The sequence below is a fragment of the Galeopterus variegatus genome, unplaced genomic scaffold (assembly GCF_000696425.1).
Source record: "Galeopterus variegatus unplaced genomic scaffold, G_variegatus-3.0.2 Scaffold8231, whole genome shotgun sequence".
NCBI lineage: Eukaryota > Metazoa > Chordata > Mammalia > Dermoptera > Cynocephalidae > Galeopterus > Galeopterus variegatus.
This window is the reverse complement of record NW_007734342.1, coordinates 48,445-71,182: the sequence shown is the minus strand read 5'-3', so window position 1 is coordinate 71,182 and position 22,738 is coordinate 48,445. Positions and strand designations below refer to the sequence as shown.

Genomic DNA, 22,738 nt, shown 5'->3' with positions numbered 1-22,738 from the left:
CGTACTGACCATGGATGTTGCTGTCTCTGTCCCCTCCCTCATCCCTCAGCACTGCTTTTACCTGTGGGAACTAAAACTCTGGAGATGAACTGGGCCACTTCTATGTTTCCCTCCCTTTTCTTCTCCTGTCATCGCCCAAGTCCCAATTCTTGCTGATCAATTTTATGAACTGTACATTTGCTGGAGGTAAGAGGAAAGATATGGACAGCTGAGGGGGGAAGGATTCCTGGCTTGATGGTCACACTAGTTTCCCCATCACCCATCCCAGGACCCTCAGGAGCACTCAGGTGGGGCAGATGAAGGTGAGGAGTAAGGCCACTTCATTGCCAACGATGAATGGCCCTGGGTGGATGTTGTCTGGCAGGACCAGGCTGGAGGTCATTTCCCAGGCATCCACAAAGGCCACACGGAGGTAAATGAAGGCAGCTCTCAGGAGCCGGTTCAGCTGGAGGATGAACCATCCACTCCCATACACAGACTTGTAGCCAGTGTTGGCCAGTTTGATGACCAGAAGAGTGCTTGGTTCCCGGGACAGCAGGGCGGCCACGGCCGCCAAGATCCCTGTCAGTCGTCACACAAAGATGGACAGCAGGAAGGTGGTGAAGTGAGCTCCCAGGCCCAGCAGCACCACGGTATGGGAACCCCCGGCCAGGCCCCCCAGCTGACAGGCCACAGATCACAGGGAGGCCACTGGTGTATGGAGGGAGTGCAGGGGCCAGCCGTGGGCTCGCCAGTGCAGCACTATGCCCCGAGAGGTCTCCACCACCATCAGGGGCCCTGTCTGATATGTGACATGTAGATCCACTGGCTTCAGAGCTGTGGGGAGCGTGGGGGTGGTCAGGGGTTAACATAGAGCTGTACTTTTCATATAAAAATACAAAGGATCTAGGATCTCTTTTCTCTTAGCACACAAGTATCCTACGACCACCTGCTTTTGCTCTCCCTAATGTGTGATATTACCAGTCACCTCTTAGTTCCCAAATGTGAAGGCTTACTCTCAGTCCCCAGACACTTGAGCAGGAGGGTAGACAACATGACACTGGCTCCAGGTCTCCAGGTGGGGCAGCTGGTGTTTTCAGAAAACTCATGTAAACAAACAGCAGCCCACTTCCAGACTATTTCATGCTAAGAGGCCTGATAAGGCAACTTTCATGCTTGTGGGTAAGAAGGTAGAGTGACGGGGGTTGAGGGGGTTCCATTCATGAGAACACAGACCCCCTGTGTGGACCCTACACACCTCTCTGTGGGGTGATGGAAGACAGGTGGGGGAGGGGGGGTGCTCATGTTCTCTTTTCTTGCTCATCCTTGGCTCTCATGTTACCCTTTATCCGCAGTAAGGCATACTCCTTCATTCATGTTTGGTTGCATTGTGGAATTTGTCCTAAACCCTAGTGAAAGGTGAGGACTCAGATAAGACTCAGCTTGCATAACAGTCTGGCCTCTTTGAACTTTTATCCCCAAAGAAGTAAATACCAAAACTCTGTCTGAAGCACTGATATCTCATTTCAACTCCAATCCCATCTCTTCAAATGCCTCATCTGCTGGTTTCCCTAGAAGTCCCCTCCCACCTCTTTAACCCAGTGTGAAGGGCTATGAAATAAATACACCGTCTTCTCCTACTCCTGCCCCCTGACTCCCAATCCAGGTACCCCAGTGACCTCCATTTGCAGTTCACTTTGTGGTTATCCAGAGTTATTCCATCATCTCCATTCATTCTAGAACCAATCACTCAGCAAGTACTGTCTAGCCCTCCAGCATCCTTCCTTTACCGCTGACAGATTCTTTACCAGTTCAGCCTCTCCTTGCCTCACATGTGGACTGTACAGCTGTGTTATGACTGGGCTTTGGCCTCTCTTTTTTCAGTCCCATCAGTCTAACAAACTGAAAACTCTGCTTTAAAACATCTAGTGTAGGGCTGGCCCGTGGCTCACTTGGGAGAACGTGGTGCTGATAACACCAAGTCAAGGGTTAAGATCCTCTTACCAGTCATCTTTTAAAAACAAACAAACAAACAAGAAAAACATCCAGTGTCTCCCAATTGTCACAAGATGCTCCACCTATTTGACTAAGGTAAAAGAGGTAATCCAGGGGCCCAATGAGTCTCCGTCAGCATTTCTGGAGAGGCTCATGGAGGTATTCCGTCAGTTTACCTTGTATGATCCTAGTGGTGAAGAGCACAAAGCTACAGTGACAGTTGCTTTTATTGACCAGTCTAGTAGAGATATCAGGAAGAAATTGCAGAAGCTTGAAGGGTTACAAGATAAGTCATTGAGGGAATTAGTGCAGGTGGCTGAGAAGGTTTATCATAATAGAGAGTCAGAAGAAGAAAAGGAAGAGAGAAAGCAGAAAGAGCAGGAGGCTAAAGAAATAAAGAGGGAAAAGCACCAAGAAAGAAATTTCCACAAAATTCTGGCCACTGTATTCAGGGAAACTAGGGAGCCCAGTAAGACAGTACCATGCAACAGGAAGGGACCGCTGGCAAAGGCACTATCAGACTCTGTTACTGAATTCAGACCGGGTTACTTTTGCTCCACTGGCGAGCTTGAATCCAGCCACATTGCTACCAGACCCTGACCTTGACCCTCCTATTCATGACTGCCAACAAGTGCTGGCAGAGGCACATGGGTGGCAGAAAGACTTGTCAGATCAACCTCTGGCGGACGCTGAAGCCACCTGGTTTACTGACGGCAGCAGTTTCCTGGAGGAAGGAGTACAAAAGGCAGGAGCCGCTATAGTAGATGGCCAGAACCTGATATGGGCACAGGCCTTACCTGCAGGAACGTCCGCCCAGAAGGCAGAACTCATTGCCCTCACGAAAGCCCTTGAACTAGGAGAGGGCAAAAGAATCAACATCTATACGGACAGCAGGTGTGCCTTTGTCACTGCCCATGTGCATGGTGCTAACTATCAACAGTGGGGTCTGCTGACCTCGGGAGGAAAAGAAATCAAAAACAAAGCAGAGATCATACCCCTGCTGGAGGCCCTTCACTGACCGCTAAAAGTGAGTATTATACACTGCCCGGGTCAACAGAAAGGGGATTCCCCCATCGCCAGGGGAAACAACTTGGCCGATTCTGAAGCAAGGGCGGCAGCCAATGGGTCCACATCTATTCTGTTAGTTGATGTCCCTAAGCTAAAAAAGCCCAAGTTTAAATACTCTGCTGAGGACATAGCAGTGATCTCAAAGGACTCTAATAACCACTTTGATCAGGAAAAAGGGCGCTGGCATGCAGCGTCAGGCAAGCCTATCTTGCCACAAGAACAAGCACGCATCATGATCAAACAAATGCACCAATGGACTCCTCTGGGAGTAAACAAATTGGCCCAGATTGCCCTGAGGACAAAATATCATATCATAGGGCTAAAACAATTAGCAGAACCGACAGTTAAAAGCTGTGTACCTTGTCAAAAAGTAAATGTCTGCAAAAATACAGCGGGACCTGGCAAGAGACTCAGGGGAGACAGACCAGGGATGTATTGGGAAGTAGATTTTACAGAGATCAAGCCAGGCAGATATGGTTACAAGTATCTCCTAGTTTTTATAGACACCTTCTCTGGATGGGTAGAAGCATTCCCAACGAAACAAGAAACAGCCACTGTCGTGGTCAAGAAAATCCTGGAAGAAATCTTCCCACGCTTCGGGGTGCCCAAGGTAATCGGGTCCAACAATGGACCCGCTTTCGTAGCCAAGGTAAGCCAGGCAGTAGCCAGACACCTAGGGGTCGATTGGAAATTACATTATATCTACAGACGCCAGAGTTCAGGGCAGGTAGAAAGGATAAACAGAACTCTAAAAGAGACCCTGACTAAATTAACCATGGAGACTGGCGTGGACTGGGTGGTGCTCCTTCCCTTGGCCCTGTTTAGAGCTAGGGACACCCCCTCCTGGTTCAACCTGACCCCCTTTGAAATTCCCTATGGTACCCCTGCCCCCTTGACTTTACTGGGGGATGCCTTTGAACCCACTTGCCACAGTAACAGTGACTTACATGCCAGGTTAAAAGGACTGCAAGCGGTGCAGAAGGAAGTCTGGATGCAGCTGGCGGCCACCTATAAGCCTGGGACCCCCGAAGTTTCTCACCAGTTCCAGGTTGGTGACACAGTCTATGTGAGACGACATCGCTCCCAGACCCTGGAACCCCACTGGAAAGGACCTTACCTAGTGCTTTTAACAACCCCAATGGCTGTGAAGGTAGATGGGATCTCTGCTTGGATCCACGCCTCACACGTAAAACCTGCGCCGCCAGAGGACCAAGGACCGGGAGACGCCACCTGGAGAGTCCAGAGTTCCAAGGAGCACCCCTTAAGACTGAAAATTGCTCGGACACCCTAAATGTTGTAAGATGAAAACTCTCTCGCTCCTCTTATGCTTAACAATTCTCTTCCAGGGTGCAAGAGTTAGCAGCCCACATATCCCCCAATATTTCACTTGGTATGTTGTAAATGGGGTGTGAGATACAATCTGGAGTCAATGCAAGGTAACTACAGGAGGGTGGTGGCCTGACTTATTTCCAGATGTGTGTAAACTAGCTTTAGGAGCCCCAGGCAACTGGGATTTAGAAGAATACTTTAATAGCCATGAACCCCCTGTCGCCCCCAGCCCACTAGGCCACCCTGGGATATCAGGAGGAGTAGGTTGTGCAACCCCTTCTAGAAGGAGTTGGCTAAGTGCTCTCACTTTTTATGTATGCCCTGGGTTCCACCGTGACAGGAAACTCAGCTCCCGGTGTGGAGCAAAAGCAGATTACTTCTGCAAGAGCTAGGGGTGTGAGACCACGGGAGACACATATTGGGGTCCATCCTCATCCTGGGATTATATAAAGGTAACTGCTAATTATACCCACCAAAAGACTGTCCCTGTCTGCAAAGGATGGTGCCACCTCCTCTGAATGTCCTTCACGGATTCAGGGGGGAAAAAAGCCATTGGATGGGAAAAGGGATTTACATGGGGACTACGGTTTTATAAAACAGAATATGATGATGGGCTGTTGTTTAACATCAAACTCAAAATAGAAACCCAGTATACTGCCATAGGCCCAAATAAATACCTAGTTCCAGGGGTCAAACCAAAGACTACCCCAGCACCCCCGGGTACCCAACCAGAGTCCTCAGTCCCCACTGCGGGGACAGAGGCAGCAGCACCAAAGGAAATAACTCAGCCCCCTGAGCCTAGGCCTCAAAAACAAACTGGATTATTCTGCTTAATTTCAGAAGTCTTCAAGGTCTTAAATAGTACCAACCCCAATGCTACCCGCTCCTGCTGGCTTTGTTATAATGTTGCTCCCCCATACTATGAAGGAATAGCCTTCAGAAATGGAATTAACACTACAACTGATGTCTCCAACTGTCATTGGCAGCAATGACAGGTCAAACTCACTCTGTCAGCTGTTATGGGGCAAGGAACATGTGTGGGAAAAATACCTTCCTCACACAGCCAGCTGTGCAACCAGACTCTTAATGTGACCCAGTGGTCTAGTGACACATATCTGTTGCCCCCTCCAGAAGGATAGTGGGCCTGCGCTACTGGGGTCATGCCCTGTGTTAGCTTACAGGTCCTAGAAGGGCCCCAAGATTTCTGTGTCTTGGTTCGGTTGTTGCCTTGGCTCGTTTATCATCCCTATGAAGAACTATTATCATATTGGGATAAAAATAATGGGAACTACCGAACCAAAAGGGAGCCCCTAAGTATCACGCTCTCTGTCCTGTTAGGCTTAGGATTGGGAGCAGCTGGAGCAGCTACCGGGGCTTCAGCTCTAGTTATTCAACATCAGAATTACCAAAGTTTACAGGCAGCCATAGATGCTGATATTAAAGAAATAGAAAATTCAATTACTAAATTACAAGAGTCCCTCACCTCTCTTTCTGAGATGGCCCTGCAAAATAGAAGGGGGCTAGACCTCTTGTTCCTTCAGCAGGGGGGCTCTGCACTGCACTAAGAGAAGAATGTTGTTTTTACATGGATCATTCAGGGGTAATTAAAGACTCCCTGGCCGAAATTAGGGAAGGCTTGGCCAAAAGAAAAAAAGAAAGGGAACAAAATCAGGGATGGTTTGAGTCATGGTTCAACTCCCCATGGCTCACGACCCTCGTGTCTAACCTGCTAGGACCATTAGTTATTTTAGTATTGCTTCTGACCTTTGGTCCCTGCATTTTAAATCGCTTAGTAGGTTTTGTTAGAGAACGTGTTAGTACTGTCCAAATTATAATGTTGAGACAAGAATATCAGGAACTAAAACAAGAGACAAGTATTTCATGATGGAAATATGCACAAGAAAGAGGGCGGATTGTAGAAGAAAAGTATAACTTTAACATGCACAATTTGCTTCTGTACAAATGCTTGCTAAAAATGGGAAAACATAACTAATGTCATTTTAAGTAAGGCAGCTTCTAAGGGGTTAATGTAGAAGCCAAGCATAGTCAAGGCAGGCCCAGGCATGCTAAAACACAGGAAGACAGTAATCACCACCTAGTTCCAGGAACTGACCAGTTCCTTATCTATAGGCCACCTGGCCAGACCACAAGGAAGATAAATGATTGGGAAATACACTGTTCCTTATTGGGGTGCCAGCCGCTAAAGCCCACCAATAAATCTAAAGGTTGCCTCAGATAACCCATAAGCAGTATACAACTCATCCTGTTGCTAAAGTCTGTCAAAAAAACTGTATAAAAAGTGCTTGTGTTAAGAGCTCGGGGTCGTTTTGTCCAGGAGACTGAGTGACCCCACCATGCTGGAATAAACTCCTCTGGCTTGATTGCATCGGTCTCTGTCTCATGGTCTTTGTGAAGTGAGCCATTCTGATGTGTGAGATTTGTGCACAGTGCACAGGTCTTACAAAACCAATTGGCAAGAAGGGGAATGCTTAATGGAAGTGTGCGAGGGGAGGAATCCTGAGCTAAGGCAAAGGCAGGGGTGGGGTGGGGGGGTGGTTCTTGGAGGAAAGAGGTTTTCAAAGTCATGGGCTTTTGTGCTAGCATCAGACTCCTGGGAGGTAGTGAGGGCTTAGAAGGAGGAAACAGGTTGGAAACAAGTTCAGGGATCCAGGTTCTTTGAATTTCCTTGTCTCAGGGATTTCATCTGTGCAGAAAGCAGATTTGTTTTAAAACGTACACAGGATTTTGGTTTTATTTTGGTATGGTGAGGCCAACAGATCAGGAGATGATTCCTATTGGAAAAATAGTTTGTTTTTTATGTTCCCAAGGTGAAGGGGCACAGCATGTCATGCAGGCCACCCAGGGAAGCACGGGGGTCAGTCAGGAGGTGGACACAGTGAGGGAAAAGCATGGGCTGAAGGCTCTATTGTGGTTTTCATGGGAAGGAATGGGCAAGGCAGGGTAAGTCACTAAGCAGGTTTAAGATGGCTAATTTGAATAATTTGGGTGGGCTCTGGGCTATAGAGATGGTCTTCAGTTGTCTGGCATCTGGCCACAGGGTGATTTAGGGCTGGGAATGGTATATGGGGCTGCCGGAACCTGACAAAAGCAGGCGGTATGGTCTCAGGATTGATTGGTTTGCATATCAAAGGCCTTCTCACAGGCACGTTGTTTGCTATCTCTAGTGGATAGCTGACCCCGAGAGCGGCAGTCCTTCCCTGGATCCACAAGGCTCTAGGATAATAAAGCATCACAAAATTCAGAAAACCGGCTGGCCAAGTGCCTCGGTGCCCTGCCTGGGGGCCCAGGGCATCAAGCTGGGGACCAGACCACCCCTACAACCAGGCACACCACCAGTGCCAAGGAGCATGTCAAAAACATCACCTCCATGTGGATCGCCCACCACATCCACCACAGTAACCACGACTGCCACGAAAGTGGCTAGATGACACAACCACCACACAGATGGTCCACCAGCCACTGGAGTGCACTGACACAAGGAGAGTCACCAGCAGAGACCAAAGAAAAGAAGAGGATGTCTCTCTCCACAAAGCCCATTCCAGAGTGACAGAAGCAGCATCTGCTCTATGATAATATTGAGGGACCTGATCACACCTCTCAGCATTGGACAGATCATCTAGGCAACAAATCAAAAGAGTAACCATTACTCTTTCAGAAGGAGAAAAGAAATCTAGGGTTATCAGTGTTGGGGGGGAGGAGGGGGGATAGGGAGAGATTGAACAAGGGGCATAAAGAATAAGTACAATTTGTAACAATATATATGCTAGTCATATTGATTGGATCAATGTATGTCAATTGAATCCCCAGAATATGTATAATCAATTATGATTCAATAAAAAAAAAAAAAAGAAAGAAAGAAACAGGCTGGCCAGTTAGAACACAGTGCTGATAACACCAAGTCAAGGGTTCGGATTCCCGTACTGGCCAGCCGCCAAATAAAGTAAAACACAGAAAATAAAAAACACAATAAGGGGCCAGCCCGATGGCGCACTGGAGGGTGCACCGCTTGGGAGCGCGGCGGCGCTCCCGCCGAGGGTTTGGATCCCATGTGGAGACCAGTTCCTGCTCACTGGCTGAGCGTGGTGCGGGCGCACCACTGAGGGTTGCGATCCCAACACCGAGGGTTGCGATCCCGTTGCCGGTCCCCGGTACGGGCGCGACACCGAGGGTTGCAATCCCGTTACTGGTCAGTAAAAAAGACAAAAAGGAAAAAAAAAACACAATAAGTACAAGATATTTTTGGAGCCTTTATAAGAAGAATTAACTCTCCTCCTGGTCTCACAAGCCCCACCTAGCAGATTCCCGCTTCCATTCTCCCCAAAATGGTGGAATCTGACGTCAGTTCTCTACCCCAAGTGTCAGCCTTTGGCCCAGCTGGACGCTCCGTCCTCCCTGAGACACGCTCTTGCCCTGGTTTCCGGACGCCTCAGTCTCCTGGTTGCTCCTTTCCCGACTCCTCTCCTTCTCCTCAGCCTCTCTGGGTTGGAGTGTGCGCTTCAGTCCTTGCTCCTCTTTTCTCCTTACGCTCTCTCAGCCTCCTGGTTTCGTCTCAGCCTAGACTTCTCAGCCCAGTTCCAGATTTGTGGACCTAATTGTGCACTCGACTCCCCTGTCACTTAGAGCAAAAACCGCCATACAGAGCCCTTGCTGGTCACACTGTGCCCTTCTCTTAACCTTCCTGGTCTTTTCATCTACCGCCTTCCCCGTCCTTCACTGCATCCTAACCATTTGTCTTCTCTGCTGCTCCTCAGATGCACCAGGCCCGCTCCTGCATCCTCTCCACCCGGAATGCTCCTCCCCCAAGTATCTCCTTGGCCAACTCTCTCACCTCCTTGCTCTCATCTCATTCCTCAAATGTTGTCTTCTTAATAAGATCTATCCCGATTCCCTATTTAACATTGCGACTTCCCCCCACCACACTCACTCCTAATCTTCCCTCCTCTATATTTTAAAATTTCCCATGTCACATATTTCCTTCTAACATCCTACATAATTTACTTATTGTTATGTGCATTGTTTACTGTCCCTTCCTCCTGTCACATGTACTGTGCAAGAGCAGGTTCTTCATCTGTTTCTTCAATGCTCTATAGAGCAGGGACACACACAGCAGGTGCTCACTGTGCATTTGCCGAATGTCAGAAGGGACTAATTGAAGAGGGTGTGTCCTAGGAGGAGTGGGGAATTTGCTTTCTGGCTGGGAGTGGGGGGGTGGCTAGGATTTAGAGAAGATTCTTGAAACTTGGAGAGATCCATGAGTGTGGTGTGCTCTGAGAATATCAAGTCACCAGTGCCCCACAGAGGTGACAGAATTCAGGGGGCAGGTACAGGATGATCCCAGGGACCCTGGACTTAGGTGGAGGCATCCGTCCACCCAGCAGGGCTCAAGATCACACAGGTTTGAACAATGAGCACTTTGGGGAGACCAGTGTGGACAGAGGACTAAGGAAGGACTCCTGATGGTCAAGGTGGGCTCCTTTGCAGGAGCCTAGGTGAGGGGAACCCTCCTTACCTGTCTAGCTTCAGAAGTCCTGAGAATTGGATTAAAGTTGATGTAAAGGAAACACCTGACCTGGGGATCTCAAATCCTGTCCACTACACGTTCACCACCCATGCGATTAACTTTAGCGTCCGTGTCCTATCAGCAGACTGTTACAGCATCTGGCACGGCGTAGGGAGGGGCTCGACAGCAACAGACGCCCGAGGCAGGATCATAAAAGCTAACAGAGCCCTGTGCCTGTTCTAAGCCCTTCACAAACATTAACTTAATTGTCCTCACCACAAGTCTATGAGGTAGGTACGATTATTATCCCCTTTTACAAATGAGGTGCAGAGAGGTTAAGTAACTTGAGTAATCAGAGATGACATCAATCGTAATTGGCAAATAGTAACCGGTGGAGCAGGGATTCTAACCCAGGCGGTTTCACTCCAGAGAGGCTGGGCTTTACTTCCACGTGACATCCTGAGGCGACTCCTGCTTCCAGTCATAGATTTATTTCCAATTGACCAATGCAAAAGCAACACGTGATTCTCTCATTCTGACCAAAGGGAGCAATACAAATTGGTCTGGAAAGATCGGGATTTGCTAGCGTTAAATTCTCCGGCTGGGGAGTGAATGCTATCGGGAACTCCCCAGACACGGAAAAGCTCCAGAGGGGGGCGTCTGGTGCGGGAAGGCACCACGGGCGTCTCCAGCTCAGCTCACTTCTGCGCTTCTGGGCTTCCCCGCTCACAGCGGCCGCTGCTAACTTTCACGCTCATTAGAGCTCCCTTCTGCAGGGCCTCAGGGCAGCAGCCACCTCCATGGCCAACCTCGCACCTCCTGAGTTTCCAGGCTGTAGTGTTCCCTTCTCTGTGTCCTCAAACCACTCAGGACATACTATGCTTAAGCTCTCATCACACTACATATTTTAAAGTCATGTGCCTCTTCACTGACAACTTGTAGAGAGCAGGGGTGCCAATTGTTTTCCATCAGTAGTCGTCAGCACTTGGTGTGAGACCTGGCATATAGCGGGTGCTCAGCAAACGTGTTTTTTGTTTTTGTTTGTTTGTTTGTTTTGTCCTTTTTTGAGACCGGCCGCACTGCGCTCTGCCAGTGAGCTCTGTAAGCGCACCGGTCATCCCTATATAGGATCCAAACCCACGGCTGGAGCGCTGCTGCGGTCCCAGCACCACACTCTCCTGAGTGCGCCACGGGCTCGGCCCAGCAAACGTGTTTAATAGAAGTGAGATGAATGACAAGGGAAGCAGTTCAGGCAGAATAATCATGGGGACCAGGATTGAGGCACCCCAGACGATGCTGGGTTTCTTACCATGCCATCAGGGCCTCTTTATGGGGTGTAGTCACATGCCAGTAATGTCCAGCTGAATGTCCTAGCAGTGGGTCACAGGGCAGGGTAGGGGGCCGAGCACAGACCCAGAGCTCACCCGAATCATCATCCTTGTAGTGACAGGGGCATTCTTCCCCCCCTGTCAACAGGGGGTTCACATTGCAAGTCACATTTTCTTCATATCCTGTGGGTCCCCGGAAATAACCTATGAAATCCACTGTGGCCCAATAGTCTTTCCAGATTCTCTGCAGAACCTCAACTGCCTCGCAGGAGTGGATCAGCCGCACTTGCACCTGGGCCTCCCCAGCCCAGAGCAGGAGGAAGGACAACAGGTATGTCCCGTTCTCCAGATCCTGCACATCCCTAGGGACCCCTGCCTTTAAGTCTGGACCCAAGAGCTGTGCCTAAAACAGATCCCCACCATGGGTCTTGGGCCTGCCCCGGTGGTCCCTGGCCACAAGGACAGCCTCCTAAGGTATAGCTGCCCTGGCAGGATCCCCCAGGTGGTAGGTGGAGGTCTGGGGACTGCTGGAGGCAAGAATGTTCCCCTCGTCTCCTGGGGCCAGAGGCCTGTACAGAAGATAGTTCAGTTTGGCAAGCTCCTTGGGGAGTGAGCCAGAGGGCTTGTGTGCAGGGCTGGGCCGTGGAGGCTGAGGGATGGGATTGTCACTTCAGGAAACCCTGAAGTACAAGACCTTTGGGTAGAGAAAGAGCAACCTGTCAGTGCTTTGTGTTCCTGCATTCTTCTTCTGGGGAGATTTTAATTTCTCAAACTGAATCCTCCACTGCCTGGTGAGTGGCACATCTGCACATATTATCGCATGTTTAAAGCCATAAGTGTGTGGGTTTTGCTAAATCCCACAGAGAATAAAGAGCATCTCTGTCTCCTGGTCCTCATTAGCTTTTACCCTATGACCTGCACACACTCCTACTGCCACCAGAGGGGAGTCTAGGCTCAGCTCAACCCCCAAGTCCCTGGCTGTCCCCACTCCTGATAAGTCCTTCTCCCTCAAGACTCCAAAACCTGGAGTAAATCCCCCTTCCTCCTATTTCATCTTTCCCCAGCCCCGTCTCCACCATCTCCACCCTAGACTTACAACAAAGAGTTTCTTTACATATAGAAGAAAGAGCCCTTCCTCAGGGAGCAGACAACGGAATCGGACACACGGGGATCCCAGGGAGTTGCACAATAGCAGAAAGGAGAGAGATGCNCCCTTTTCTCTCTCCAGATTCTCCGCAGAACCCCAACTGCCCCGCTGGAGTGGATCAGCCGCACTTGCACCTGGGCCTCCCCAGCCCAGAGCAGGGGGAAGGACAACAGGTATGTGCCGTTCTCCAGATCCTGCACATCCCTAGGGACCCCTGCCTTCAAGTCTGGACCCAAGAGCTGTGCCCAAAACAGATCCCCATCATGGGTCTTGGGCCTCCCTCGGTGGTCCCTTGGCCACAAGGACAGCCTCCAGGTAGCTTCCTAAGGTATAGCTGCCCTGGGCAGGATCCCCCAGGTGGCAGGTGTATTAGGCCTCACAGCTAGTTTAACAGCAGCACATGGAGGTTAAGCAACTTTCCTCCTTCTCCCCCTCCCGTTTCTGTTTTCTGCTCTGGGAACTGAGTTCCCTCTCCTCAGAAGGGGTAATATCCCTCTCCTGGGAAGGGGTAAACATTACTGTTATCATCCAAGGAATGTCTTGTGGGCTGTGTTTAGCAGGCTTCAGGCTGGAATGCTTCGTACTGAGATAGTGGCTAATCAAGAGACTATGCCTTAACCAACCAGATGTTATCAGACCACAAGGGCTGTGTCACCTTGCACACCAGTGATTTCAAAATTCCCCACTACTCTGTCAGAACCCTCCCTAAGTCTTATAAACCTCCTGCTTTCCTTGGTTTGGGAGAACTGATCTGGTTCAGTTTCCCCTCCACGTTAGTGGAATAAACCTTTTGGCTGAAATGGCTCCTGGCTTGGGTGTCTCTCTTTTCTCTGTCTCGCCGAACCTAACAATGTGGAAGTCTGGGGACTGGTGGAGGCAAGAATGTTCCCCTCATTTCCCAGGGCTAGAGCCAGTAGAGAAGATGGGTCAGGTTGGGAAGCCCCTGGGGAGTGAGCCAGAGGGCTTGTGTGCAGGGCGGGGCCCTGGAGGCTGAGGGATGGGATTGTCAGGTCAGGAAACCCTGAAGTGCAAGACCTTTGGGTAGAGAAAGAGCAACATGTCAGTGCTTTCTGTTCCTGCATTCTTCTTCTGGGGAGGACATTTGAATTTGTCAACCTGAATCCTCCTCTGCCTGGTGAGTCTCAGGCAGGCGTCCTGCCTGCCTCATGCCCCCTCTGACCAAAGCCTGGTGCCTGAGCCACCAGCCCACACATCTGCACATATCATCGCATATTTAAAGCCATATGTCTGTGGGTTTTGCTAAATCCCACAGAGAATAAAGAGCATCTCTGTCTCCTGGTCCTCATTAGCTTTTACCGTATGACCTGCACACACTCCTACTGCCACCAGAGGGGAGTCTAGGCTCAGCTCAACCCCCGAGTCCCTGGCTGTCCCCACTCCTGATAAGTCCTTCTCCCTCCAGACTCCAAAACCTGGAGTAAATCCCCCTTCCTCCTATTTCCTCTTTCCCCAGCCCTGTCTCCACCATCTCCACCCTAGACTTAGAACAAGGAGTTTCTTTACATTTGAAGAAGGAGCCCTTCCTCAGGGAGCAGATAACGGAATCGGACACACGGGGATCCCAGGGAGTTGCACAATAGCAGAAAGGAGAAAGATGCAAGAGAAGACTGAGGGGATAGGATTGTCAGGTCAGGAAACCCTGAAGTACAAGACCTGTGGGTAGAGAAAGAGCAACTTGTCAGTGCTTTGTGTTCCTGCATTCTTCTTCTGGGGAGGAGATTTGAATTTGTCAACCTGAATCATCCTCTGCCTGGTGAGTCTCAGGCAGGCGTCCTGCCTGCCTCATGCCCCCTCTGACCCAAAGCCTGGTGCCTGAGCCACCAGCCCACACATCTGCACATATCATCGCATGTTTAAAGCCATATGTCTGTGGGTTTTGCTAAATCCCACAAAGAATAAACAGCATCTCTGTCTCCTGGTCCTCATCGGCTTTTACCCTATGACCTGCACACACTCCTACTGCCACCAGAGGGGAGTCTAGGCTCAGCTCAACCCCCGAGTCCCTGGCTGTCCCCACTCCTGATAAGTCCTTCTCCCTCAAGACTCCAAAACCTGGAGTAAATCCCCCTTCCTCTCCTATTTTGTCTTTCCCCAGCCCTGTCTCCACCTTCTCCACCCTAGATTTAGAACAAGGAGTTTCTTTACATATAGAAGAAAGAGCCCTTCCTCAGGGAGCAGACAACGGAATCGGACACACGGGGATCCCAGGGAGTTGCACAATAGCAGAAAGGAGAGAGATGCCAGAGAAGACGGACAAACCCTGAAGGGAAAAGCCACATAAATGCACAGGTAAAAGGGAAAGGTGGGAAACGAGTGAGCTAGCCCCCAACCAAAATCCAAGTCTCAGGAAAGCACAAGCCAAAGTTGGCTTGCCGCATGAGAAACATATCCATATGGTTATGGATCCATCAGCCCATCAGGGTCTCCCTGTATGTAACTTTTCTCTGACTGCACCTTAATGTCAAGGATCTTGACCCCCTGTTCAACCTTTCCTCACAGCACGGACATCAGGTAACATATATGCGGTCCTGGCCATCAGATACTCCCACCAGGGCCAGGGCAAAGAGGGTGCCCAGGTGGCTCTCTCTGTATGTATCTCCTGGATGAAATCAACATAAGCAGGAAGAAAGACTTGGTAGGCACAGCAGGAAGGGAGACCTAAACCCTGGCCACTCAACCTGTCCCAGAGGCACTTAATTCAGTTCCTGGATGTCTTAATTATCTTCTCTGTTTCATCTCCCATGAGTTGTTGGCATAGTTTGTGAGCAAGATATTTTAGGGATGTGTAAATTTCCCTCTACTTTGAAATCGATAAAAAATGCCTCCATTCAATCTCTCCCTCAATAAAGGATGAGCACTTTATTATAGGTGCCGGTGTTAAAATGATAAAGGACAGCCCCTGCACCTTAGTTAGTCCAAGTCACCGAGAACTGTAATAAGTGCTGGGGTAGGTAAGCGGCCCCTGCCCATATTGGGACGGGGGAGCCGGCAGCAGCGGAAAAGATATGAGATGCTTGAGCTGAGTCATGAAGGAAAAGTACAGATGGGACTGGTGGAGAAATTATGAAAGAGAGAGCAGAATGTACGAAGATGGAAAGGAGAGGGGGCATGTCATTCATTCCAATACAACTCTTAGGAGAAAATAAGGCAAACTCTTCACAACATTGGATTTGGCACTGACTTCTTGGATATGACACCAAAGGCACAGGAAACAAAATAAAAAATAGACACATTGGACTTCATGAAAAATTTTAAAGTTTGTGTATCAAGAGAGGCTATTAACAGAGTAAAAAGGCAACCCACAGAATGGGAGATAGTGTTTGTAAATAATTTCTCTGATAAGGGATTGAGATCCAGAATATATAGAGAACTTCTGAAACTCAACAAGAAAAAGTGAACAACTGGATTCAAAAATAGGCAAAGGACTTGAATACACTTCAAGGAAGATACAGAACTGGCCAGTAAGCATAGAAAAAGATACTGAACATCACTAATCATTAGAGAAATGCAAATCAAAATTGCAAGAAATACCACTTCATCATCAGAAAATAGCAAACGTTGCTGAGGATGTGAAGAAATTGGAACACATGTGCACTGTTGGTGAGAATGTAAAATGGCACAGCAGCTGTGAAAAACTAGGGCGGTTCCTCAAAATATTAAAAGTAGAACTACTATATGATAGAGTAATTCTATTTCTGGGTATATATGCCTCAAAATTGAAAACAGTGTCTCAAAAGAGATATTTACACACCTGTGATCATAGCAGCATTATTCGCAATAGCTAAAACATGGAAGCAACCCAAGTGTCCATTGATGGACAACCAAAATGTGGTATATACATATGATAGAATATTATTTAGCCTTACAAAGGAAGGCAGTTCTGGCACATTCTACAACATGGACAAACCCGGACGACACTATGCTAAGTGAAATAAGCCAGACACAAAAGGACAAATATTGCATGATTCCACTTATAGAGGTAGTTATAGTAGTCAAAGTAATAAGAGACAGAAAGTAGAAAGGTGGTTGCCAGAGGCTGAGTGGTGAAGGGAATGAAGAGTTATTTAGCAACTAAAGAGTCTCAGTTGCACAAGATGAGAAGAGCTATGGAGATGGACGGTGGTGACGGTTGCACATTATGGATGTACTTAATGTCACTGAACTGTACACTTAAAAATGGTTAAGATGACAAATTTTATGTTACATGTATTTTGCCACAATTTAAAAATATATTTAAAAAAATAAGAAATAAAGAAATTAAAGATTCTCAGTTACACCAGAATGAGTCACAGCAACATTAACTCATCTCAGGTTATACACTGAAACGTTTAACTTAACATCCAAAAAAAGATGCTGTGGAGGCAACTCAATTTGAAGCCCAGTGTTATCTGGTTTAGCACAAGTGATTTGTCCTTTGTAAATACTTAGGTTTATGTCTTTGAGTTATCTTTTGCTTTGTTTCCTTATTCATTCCTGGTAAAACTCCTTTTCGAAGTACTACAACTTTTTTTCTCAGCAGAACCAAGGGGAAAAGGAAACGTCTACATGTGCACCAAGGTAGAGAGGAGGAAAGGGGTGTCCCTGGAGACAAGGTATGGAGGTTACAGTGCCTTTCTCATTTGTGAGAAGTGGAAAGGAGCCAGTTGAGCTGAAGCAGAAATATAAAAACTTGGAGAAAGAGAAGGCTTGGAAAGCGTAGATTTCTATCTTCTTCTCAAACTGTTTTGGACTCCCTTAAAGCCACCCTTACTTGTTATAATTTGCTCATTCTCTTTGTATGAACTTGTCCCACCAAGACTCTACTGCTCCTGGATTAGAAGCTGGAAAAGAGAGAGAGGAAATGGAGGTTTTTTTCTCAGCCTCCTTCTCCCAGACGCAGGTAACTGGTTCAAGCTCTATGGGAGGAGCGAGATGAGTGGAAAGAGGAATACTCACCCATACTGCAATGACTGACCCTACAACCACAATCTTGTGCCACGTGAACCGTGTGACGAATACTTTTGTGGAAGCCTGGACTTGTGTATTAGACATCTGGTATGTGACTGAGATCCTAGGTAGAGAGTTTCAAAAATCCAAGAATTAATAAGGAACTATCAACATAGAATTTGTATATTGATAATGACAGTCTCTGAAATTTCCAGATGCATGATTAAATAATTAATTTGAAAATCAATTATGAAGGAGGTGTTCCCAGATGAAAAACTCAAAATAAATGGAGGAAAAGGTCTCTCGAAGGTCTGGACGAGAAAAACACTTTTTTACAGGGAGAAGGTAAACCAGCACCCAGATGCCAGAGAAATATAACCATGACCATCTTAAGGATACAAGAAGCAGAATGTGTCTGTTGATCAGAGGATGGGGTGTAGTTATCTTAGAAGTTAGATCTGGGCTCAGAGAAGCTCTTCACTGCCTTTACCAGGATTTTAGTATCAAAGAGCTTCATTTTTAGGAGGCCTTGTGTTTTATCTAGTTTTGTAATCTGTTTATTTTTTTCCACAATAAGCAATCTCCAACACTGGGATCAGAAGTACCGGGATCAAACTACATTTAGAATAAAAAGGAAATGAATGCAAAGGAAGTAGAAGGAACAAAATAATATAGATAAGAGCAAAACTAATGGAACAGAAAACAAACACACAATAGAGAGAACTGAGTAGAATAAATTTGGTGTTTTGCAAAGACTAATAAAACTATAATTGTCAGATGAGATTAATGAAGGATAACCAATGGCAAGTATGAAAAAGGGTTCATGTGACATATGTTACAGATACTAAGACATAGTAAGAGAATATTATAAATAACTTTATGCTCGTTAATTTGAAAATTTAGATAAAATGGACAAATATCTGGAAGAAGCCTTATCAAAATGAACACAAGAAGAAAGAAAAAAATCTAAAAAGTTCTATGTCTATTAAATAAATTGAATCTGTAATTTAAAAATTTCTACCAATGAAAACACTGGACACAGATTATTTACCATGTAAATATTCCAAACATTTTATGGAAACTTTACACAGAGTACTAAAATTCTGCCACGGAATAGAAAACAAGGAACTACTCCCAACTAATTTGAAATCTTCATGACCTTAATTCCAAAACCAAAGCAGGACATCACAAGAAAGGAAAATTATAGGCCAACTTCTCTCATACACACAGTTGCAAACTTACTAAACAAATTAGTGACTAACTTTGAGTGAAAGAAACCAGATATTTTAAAAGTACCTGGTCTAAAGTATTAAAAGTCCAGGACAGGAGACTTACAGTGCTGGGAAGTTGTCACTCTCATCTTCACAACAAGAAAAAAGCTGGACAGACTGAAAATCCACAATTTTCATAGATCCATTAGATAATTGAATTTTAGAATTATCAGATAAAGAATTTAAAATAACTGTAATTAATATGCTAAGGGCTACAACAGAAAAAAATGGACAACATGTTAGAACAGATGGGAGATCTAAACATAGAGATGGAAACTCTAAGAAAGTCAAAAGGAAGTGTTAGATGTCAAAAACACTCTAATGGAAATGAAGGCTGCATCTGATGGATTCATGATTAGACTGGACACTGCTGAGGAAACAATCTGTGAGTCTGAAGAAATGTTAATAGAAACTCCCCAGCTGAAAATGCAAAGAGAAAAAATGGTAAGTAAAAAATGGAACAGAACTTCTAAGAACTGTATGACAGTTATAAAAGATGTAACATACATGTAATTATAATACCAGAAAGGGAAGAACAAGAGAAAGGAGAAGAAATATTTGATGTAATAATGGCTGAGCATTTCCCAAAACTAATGACATGCATCAAACTACAGATCCAGAAAGCTCAGAGAACATTAAACCAGATGAATGCCAAAAAATCAATCTACAACTAGGTATATTCTATTCATATTTTATAGGGCCGGCCCGGTGGCGCACTCAGTAGAGTATGGCACTTGGGAGTGCGGCAGCGCTCCCGCCGAAGGTATGGATCCCATATAGAGACCAGTCCGCTCACTGGTTGAGCGCGGTGCGGGCGCGACACCGAGGGTTGCGATCCCGTTACCAGTCACGAAAAAAGACAAAAAGGAAAAAAAAATAAATAAATATTTTAGAAAATCAACGACAAATAGAAAATCTTAAAAGCTAGAGAAAAAAACACTATAGAAGAACAAGAGTCAGGATTACACCGTCTTCTCTTCAGAAACCATTGCAAGTAAGAAGAGGGTGCAATGAGATATTTCAAGTATTAAAATAAAATCCCACCCACCCAGAATTCGATATTCAGCAAAATTACACTTCAAAATTGAAGGAGAAAATAGAATTTCTCAGACAAAAAAAAAAAAAAAACTCAGACAATCTGGGTCCACAAAACCTGTGTTGCAGGGAATATTGAAAGAACTTCTTCAGAGAAAAGGAAAATGACACCAATCAGACACCCTAAGTTCTATATAAAGAAATGAACAGCATTAGAGAAGAAATAAATGAAGGTAAAATCAAATCTTTTATTTTCTGACTTCTAATTGATATAATTGGTAATTGCTCAAAATAAAACAGCAAAAATGTATTGGATAATTAATAGCTTGTGGATAAGTACAATGAATGACAGCAATGTGATAAGGGATGAGAGGGAGGAATTGGGTATACTCTGCTATAAGCTAACTGCACTACTCCAGAAAGTGGAATTAGATTGGTTGTAAATGTATATTGCAAAGTCCAGGGCAACTGCTAAAATTTTTTAAAAGAAGCATAAATAATAAGCAAGAGATAGGAGAAAATGGAAATATATAAAATATTCAATTAGAACAAGAAGGCAGAAAATGGGGAAGATAAAGAAAAGGACAGAAGAATAAATGCAATGAATAGAAAACAGTTACAAGCATAGTAGATATTAATAAGTCTATCAATAATCACTTTAAATGTGAATGGTCTAAATACATTAATTAAAAGACAGATTGAAAAATAGGATTGAAATATGTGTTTTCTACAAGAAATTCCTGTTAAATACTTAGACACAGATAGATTAAAAGTACAGGATGAAGTAAGATATACCATGTTAAATTAACATCCATCCTTCTTGAATAATTCCAAAAAATAGAAGGGAGCACTTCTTAATTCATTCTATGAGGCCAGTATTACCCCAATACTGAAACTAGATAATGACATCACCAAAAAGAGAAATTTACAGACCAATATTTCTTATGAATATTGATGCAAAAATCCTCAATGACATACTAGCACACCAAATCCAACAGCATATGAGTAGGATTATATACCACAACAGAGAGAGATTTATCCCAAGAATGCAGGGGTGATTTAACAAGAAGATCAATCAATATAACACACTGCATTAATAGAACAAAGGAAGAAAACCATAGAATCATCTCAATTGATACAGAAAAAGCATCTGACCAAATCCAACACCCTTTCATGATTAAACACACACACACGCACACGTACACACACACAATCAACTTGATAAGGAACATCTATAAGATACCTATAGCTGACATCATACTGAATTGTGAATATCTAGATTCTTCCCCCTAAGACCAAGAATAAGACAAGATGTCCTCTCTCACCTCTCCTACTCAGTCTTCAACTGAATGTCCTAGCCAAGGCAAGAAGATAAGAAAAAAAATTAAAAATATATAGATTGAGAAAAAACAAATGAAACTGTTATTGTTGCCAGATGACATAATTATCTAAAGAAAATCCCAAGAATCAGAAAACAAAAAATAAACACTTCCTGGACCTAATAAGCAAGTACAGCAAGGTTGCAGGATATAAGTTTAATACACAAAAGTAAATTGCTTTCCTATGTACCAGTAATGGATAATTGGAATTTGAAATTAAAAACACCATACCATTTATGTTAGCACCAAAAAAGGGAGAAATACTTAGATATAAATCTAACAAAATAGGTACAGGACCTATATGAGACAAACTACAAATTGTGATAAAAGAAACTGAAGATGTAAATAAATGAAAAGATATTCCATCTTCAGGGATAGTGTGACTTAATATTAAGATATCAGGTCTCCCCAATTTGATCTATTGATTTGATGCAATCCCAATCAAATCCCAGCAAGTTATTTTGTGAACATCTACAACCTGCTTCTAAAGCTATATGAAAAGGCAAAAGACTCAAAATAGCCAATACAATACTGAAGAAGAACAAAGTCAGATAACTGACACTACCTGACTTATGACTTACTATAAAGCTGCAGTAATCAAGACAGTGTGGTATTGATGAAAGGACAGACAAATAGATCAATGAAACAAAATAGAGAATAAAGAAAAAATGGGACAGAAAAAGACCCAGAGAAATATAATTAACTAATCGTTGACAAAGGAGCAAGGCAATTCAGTGGAGAAAAGATACTCTTTTCAATAGATAGTATTGAAGCAACTGGACACACACATGCAAACAATGAACCTAGACGCAGGCTTTACATCTTTCGTAATAATTGACTCAAAATAGTCCACAGACTCAAATGTCAGATGCAAAACTATAAAACTTCTAGAAGATAACATAGAAGAAAATCTATATGACCTTGGGTTTGGTTATATACTGCTGACAAATAAGCATATTTAAAATTGCTCAACATCATATTTAATAGGGGTATTGCAAATTAAAACAACTATGAGATATCACTACTCATCTGTTTGAATGGCTAAGATCAAAAACACTGACAAAACCAAATGCTGGTGAGGTTGTGGAGCAACAGGAACCCACATCATTGTTGGTTAGAATGTGAAATGATACAGCCAGGTTTGGAAGATCATTTAGCAGTAATTAAAACAGTGTGGTATTGGAGCAAGGGTAGACAGGTTTATAGAATGAAATAGAGAATCCAGAAGCAGACACACCCGTATCAGGCCACTTGATTTATGACAAATATGTCACTACAGAGAATTAAGGAGACTTTCAATAGAGAGTGCCAATACAATTACATATCCATATAAAAGATGATGCTATTGTCTGCCCGGAACCATATACAAAAATAATTCCAAATGGATGGTAAATCTAAAGTGTAAAAGTTAAAACAAAAAAGCTTCTAGGGAATAGCCTAGGAAAATACTTTCATGACTGTTGGCAGATGTGAAAATTTCTTAAACAGGACACAAATAGCACAAACCATTAAGGAAGAGATTGATAAACTGAACTGCATTAAAATTTGAAACTTTTGGGGCCGGCCCGGTGGCGCACTGGATAAGTGCACCGCTTGGGAAGCGCAGCGGCGCTCCCGCCCGAGGGAGCAACACCGAGGGTTGCAATCCCGTTGCCGGTCCCTGGTCCGGTACGGGGGCAACACTGAGGGTTGCGATCCGTTGCCGGACACAAAAAAAAAAAAAAAAAAAAAAAAAAAAA

General features: G+C 45.1%; 1 pseudogene; it reads right to left on the bottom strand.

Moving 5' to 3' along the window:
• Nucleotides 1-283: 283 nt before the first annotated feature.
• LOC103608265 overlaps nucleotides 284-22,738 on the bottom strand; it is a 29,907-nt pseudogene continuing 7,452 nt past the window's right edge.